This window comes from Rhagoletis zephyria, unplaced genomic scaffold, assembly GCF_001687245.7.
Source record: "Rhagoletis zephyria isolate East Lansing unplaced genomic scaffold, Rhagoletis_zephyria_1.1 Rzeph_scaffold_00144, whole genome shotgun sequence".
NCBI classification, from domain to species: Eukaryota; Metazoa; Arthropoda; class Insecta; order Diptera; family Tephritidae; genus Rhagoletis; species Rhagoletis zephyria.
The window spans coordinates 183,912-189,709 of record NW_016157228.1 but is presented as its reverse complement, the minus strand read 5'-3'; the positions used below and the strand labels follow the sequence as shown (position 1 = coordinate 189,709).

At 35.6% G+C, this 5,798-nt stretch overlaps 1 protein-coding gene and 1 long non-coding RNA gene across 3 annotated transcripts in view; both read left to right on the top strand.

Moving 5' to 3' along the window:
* LOC108382236 (uncharacterized) overlaps positions 1-1,803 on the top strand; it is a 15,248-nt gene extending 13,445 nt beyond the window's left edge. Inside the window, exon 3 of the long non-coding RNA XR_001849673.1 lies at positions 1,723-1,803. This is a non-coding gene — a long non-coding RNA (uncharacterized LOC108382236). The remainder of the gene's footprint in view (positions 1-1,722) is intronic.
* The window catches only part of Mondo (MLX interacting protein mondo), a 419,132-nt gene that overhangs the window by 244,680 nt on the left and 168,654 nt on the right, over positions 1-5,798 (top strand). The gene's annotated exons all lie outside the window — the stretch shown is intronic.

The following is a 5,798-nucleotide window of genomic DNA, read 5'->3' as shown; positions in this document are numbered from 1 at the left end:
CCTAACGGTTGTTTGTAACAGACAAAACGAATCGAGATAGATATAGACAAATGTATACATAAATGATCAGAATGAAAAGAGAAATCGATTAAGCTCGATTAAGATTGTCACACGATTACTCGAGTAAAAATTGAGATATCTTAACGAAACTTGGTACGTGCACTTCTTTCGGGCGTAGGACGGACGGTATTGAAAATAGGTAAAATCGGACAATAACCACGCCTACCTCCCATGTAACGGTAGTTTTCAGAAATACGAAAACTGCGATATTTTAGTAACTACTGAAGATTATTCACTTAAAATTGATATTTACAATAACTTTTAGACGAGAAATAAGAATATTATAAATTTTTGGAAAATGGGCGTAGCCACGCCCACTTAAGGTTACATGCGTATATCTCGGTAACCGCTACACCAATTTTTTCCAAACTTGGCACAGTTGTTAGCCTTGCTATAGCATACCAGATGGCCGAAAATTTTTAAAATCGGACAATAACCACGCCCACATCTCATATAACGGTCATTTGGAGAAATACGAAATCTTCGATAAATCAGTAAATATTAAAGCTAATTCATTCAAAATTGACGCTTGCAACAATTCTTAACCAAGAAATACGTTTATGGTAAAATTTTGGAAAATGGGCGTGGCACCGCCCACTTATGATCACATATACATATGTATCTCGGTAACCGCTCTACTAATTTATACCAAACTCGGTATGGTTATTGTGCTTGCCATTTAAAAGCAAAACGTTGAAAATGATTGAAATCGGACTAAAATTGAGGCCGCTTTTTTATAACGGTAAATTTCAGAAATGCTTGAAACTTCAATATTTCGAAATTTAAGGACGCTAATTTACTCAAAATTGATACACCCCGGCTTACCATGTAGCGGTAGCTTTCAGAAAGCTGAAAATCATATATTTAATACTTGCGCCGGGTATTTAATGTTCGGCTCCGCCCGAACTTAGACTTTCTTACTTGCTCTTTTTTCCTACCAAATTTAACTAATTTTTCTGGGTTAATCGCTATGTTTCGCACGTCCCCGGCCGTGGTCTTAGCGTCGTACAAAACAAATGTAGGTATACAAGTTGTGAAGAATGAAATTCTCTACAACTTTGGAATTTCAATATGCTATGTATTTTCAACAGAAATTGTCAAAAAATGGCGAAAACTGTGATAATTTAAATTTTTTTTTGCAGTATGCTAATTTTTTACAATAAAAAATGCTATTTTTAAAAAACCTTCTATACAACAAATGTGGGAAATTAAATTCTCTACATATTTGTATATAACAATTTCTTACAAAAATGCACAATAAGCTTGCAAATTGGAAAAAACCCAAAAAACACCTAACTCCAAGATGGCGGAATGTTGCCAAATGAAATTTAGGGCAAACTGTGGATCCATGATCTACGTGTCAAATAGAAGTAAATTGCATCAAAAAATTGCTGTTAAAAATTTTTTTTAAGAAAAAGTCTAATTTTACTGGGCTATGAATAAAAAATAAGCATTTGTTTTTGCTTAAAATTGCATACATTTTACTTCAATTTTGTTTGAATAAATCGAGCGAAAGCACTGAACTTTTAAGAAAAAGCAATTATGTACTTATTTTTATTCATATGGCTCATTATACACGAAACAATAAGTTGTTCTAACGGAACCTGTTAATCTTCTCAATTACATCGACAATCTATTTTCTTCACTTGTATAGGAACTAAGGCATCCAATCCCGGACCATTTTGTGAATCCCGGGATTTCGGGATCTTACATTGGTAATCCCGGATCCCGGGATATTTCGGGATATTATTACCATTAATTTAAATATGCTAACAAACTAGTTTTGTAGTCTTGCTTTAGATCGGATACTTGATATAAAAATTTATTTGTGTTTTTAACCAAAGAAATATAAATCTTTATTTTATATCAGTTTAAACAGCTAATTACAAACCGAATAAACTAAAAACTATGGAACAGAAATTCATTCACATTGCAGTCGCAGTAATTTTTACAAAAAGTAAAAAATAAGAGATCATTTTTACATTTGCATATCGATGGATGAGTGAAAGATCGACCTATCTCGGCAACCAGTTCGAAAACGCTCTATCTCAAAAAACTTTTCCAGAACGCCCTATTTCAGAATTTAATTGAAAACACCCTATCTCAAAATTCGGTTCAAAAACACCCTATCTCACTTCAAAATGTATTGAAAATATCTTGATATAGGGCGTTTTTGAATCGGCAGCTGACATAGGGCGTTTTTGAAACGAATTCTGAAATAGGGCGTTCTTGAAAAGTTTTTTGAGATAGAGCGTTTTCGAACTGGCTGCCGAGATAGGTCGATCTTCCACTCAGCCATCGATATACTATATATTTATACATATACAAATATAAAGAAATTATATTAAAGTAGTAGTAATAAAGTATAAATACAAGTCGGACAGATTTCGTAAAAAAAAATGATTCGCTTCAAATTTTTTTATGAAATAAGCTAACATGTATTTTCTATAAAAACATGTTCCAAAAAATAGGCGTTTTTCAAGAACTATTTTTAAAATATTTTTTTATGACGAGATGGTTTATTCTGTGAGAGTGTAAGTATTAAACCAGGATTACGATGGTGTAATTTTAAATACCAAATTTACTGGTATCCGCTATGCAAATCAACTTCAAAAAGTTTAACTGTTAATAGCTATGTTAACTTTAGGACAATCATGACCATCATATATATATAAATGTATAGCCTGTTTCTTTAACTTTAAAACGGCGTTAATATGAAGGCTCTACGATGAGCAGAACCCCAGATATAACAATTTGAAAAATCCAAACTTTGACAGATCATACATATATCCGATGAAAAAAAGAAAAAATGTGAAGCCAATCGAAATTGTGACACCAAATTTGGGGTCCGATATGATAAAAAATGCCTCATTTATATGTTATATATATTTTAATCTATACTAATATATATTTTGAAAGCCGTTTTTTTCTGTTCGCAAAGCTCGAGATCGGCTGTACCGATTTTTTTGAAATTTCGGTTATAGGTTCTCGCGGGTCGACGTTGAGCAATGCCACCAGCTCCGTCAGAATTGGGAAAGACCTCTCCGAGCCGTTCGCCGCAAAACGGGGTTTCAGACAGGGCGACTCCCTTTCATGTGACTTCTTTAATCTGGTGTTGGAGAATATAGTAAGAGCTGCAGAACTGAACCGCTCAGGAACAATTTACTACAAGATCGTGCAATTGCTGGCTTATGCCGATGACATCGACATCATCGGTAACAAAAACCGCGAAGTCTGTTCTGCCTTTTCCAAGTTGGATAGGGAAGCAAAGCGAATGGGTCTGGTGGTAAACGAGGACAAGAGGAAGTATCTCCTGTCATCAAACAAACAGTCATCGCATTCGCGCCTTGGTACCCACGTCACTGTTGACAGTTACAATATCGAGAAAGTAGAGAATTTCGTTTACTTGGGAACCAGCATTGACACCGATAATAATGTCAGCAATGAATCCAACGCAGAATCACTCTTGCCAACAAGTGCTACTTTGGAGTGAGTAGGCAATTCAGGAGTCCTCTCTCGACGTACGAAAACCACGCTCTATAAGTCACTCATCATGCCCGTGCTGCTATATGGCGCAGAATCATGGACAATGACAACATTCGCTGAGGCGGCTCTTGGAGTGTTTGAGAGAAAGATTTTGCGGAAGATTTACGGGCCTTTACGCGTTGGCGACGGCGAGTACCGCAGACGATGGAACGATGAGCTGTATGAGCTTTACAACGAGACGGACATAGTGCAGCGAATTAAAATACAGCGGCTACGCTGGCTTGGCCATGTCGTTCGAATGGACACCGGCGCTCCAGCTCTGAAAGTATTCAACTCGGAACACGCTGGTGGTAGCAGAGAAAGAGGGAGGCCCCCACTGTGATGGAAAGATCAGGTGGAGAAGGACTTGGCTTCACTTGGCATTTCCAATTGGCGTCAGTTGGCACAGAGGAGAAACGACTGGCGTGCTTTGCTGAACTCGACCAAAATCGCTTAGGCGGTTACAGCGCCAAAAAAGAAGAAGAAGAAGGTTATAGGTTCTGGATGCGCTTCTCATTGTCTTAGGTAAAAAAAGGTTAAATACTTCCTAAAAATGGAACTGCAGGACTTCAAAAATCCTATAGAATCTAACATACATGCCCACATAACAGCGCTGCTCAGCGCTGAGAGCGTCCTCTGCTGTTCATTCGTACGGAATACATCGCAAAACAATGGAATGTTGACTCTTATGTTAAAAAACAAATATGTATGTACAGTTCATGGAGAAATAATGTAGGCAATTATGTATGTACAGTCGCTGATGTTGCCAGAAGGAGAAACTAACATTGCTGTTAGCACTTACATCTGTATATGCATATTTATGTACATACATATGTATGTATATAATTACGCATAAAAACCATGCTGCTATGTTTTTTGTACGTAAGTGAACGCAATATGAAAAGTAGCAACTCTTATCCAACTATATATATCGCAACGCTCGAGAACGACTGAACCGATTTTTTTGAAATTTTGGACATCTGCTGCAGACGTTCAAAGGATGGTTATCGGCTAACAAAAATCTCGATATATCAAAGGGGCGTGGAACCTCCCATACAAACCGAATTTTTCATACTCCATATCTCTGGAAATGTTCATGGTAGAGTTCTGGAACTTGGTATGGAGATATATGAAATCCATCGCATATTCTTGGAGAAAAATTGGAGCTATCGGAAAAGGGGTCGTGGCACCTCCCATACAAACCGAAGGGTTGCCAGATTTTTTAGGCGCGAAATTAGTACGTTAGACTTTTTCATGCAAAAAAATCAGTACTTTTCAGGACATCTTTGTTCAAAGCAAAATTATGAATGTAAGTAACAGATAATACTTTAAAACGCCAGACTACTTGTTTTTAACAATATTTTGGTACATAAATAAAATATAGTTCATAAAAAATAAAAGTGTTATTCATTTTAACACGAGTTTACATATCATTGTACACAGAAGCCAATAAATTATCTTTTATTTATGACATTTTTGAATAGCAATAATGAGATCATTTCCATCTTCAGTGTTCAAATAGTCAAAGAATTCTATACATTTCATTCTAAAATTACTTTTAAAATGAAGTTCACTTTAAATACTTTTAGCTAGAAGCCGGTTTCTCTCTTTGCGCCAGGAAGCAAACTTTATACTTAAGATCCTCTCAGTTGCTTCGTTTGAGTGTGGTATTGTAAAAAACTAAATTAGATATTTTTTCAAACTGTATAAAAGTACCACAATTTAGGGACTTCATCTATAATTCCTCATGGCTTAAATTAATTTTTTCAACTACGCAAAAACCTTGAAAGACTAACAATTCGCTGAAAAGAATATCTAGCTCTATGTCTTGTATGCAAAACACTTTAACAATGTCAGTAAATTGTGAAAAAAGAGTTTTAAGTTATAGGCGAGAGCAATTCGAATATTCAAATTTGTTGTTATTTAACTGAACGTCGAAAAAAACGTCAGCCTTCTTTTTAAATAATTTAAACCTCATCATATTATCGAAACTGGTACGTAACGACCCGGCGATATGCCCATAAAACGATTGAACTTTTTGTTGTATTTATTTCTTAGGCATATGAAACATTATCTGAAATATATCAACTACTAGCTATACCCTGCCACGCTTTGCTGTGGCATAATCCTGTTACATGATAAATTATTAACAAAACGAAGCATTCGTTTCATATGAGTTTGGTTTTGAAATAAGTACAAAGATATCTGGTTTG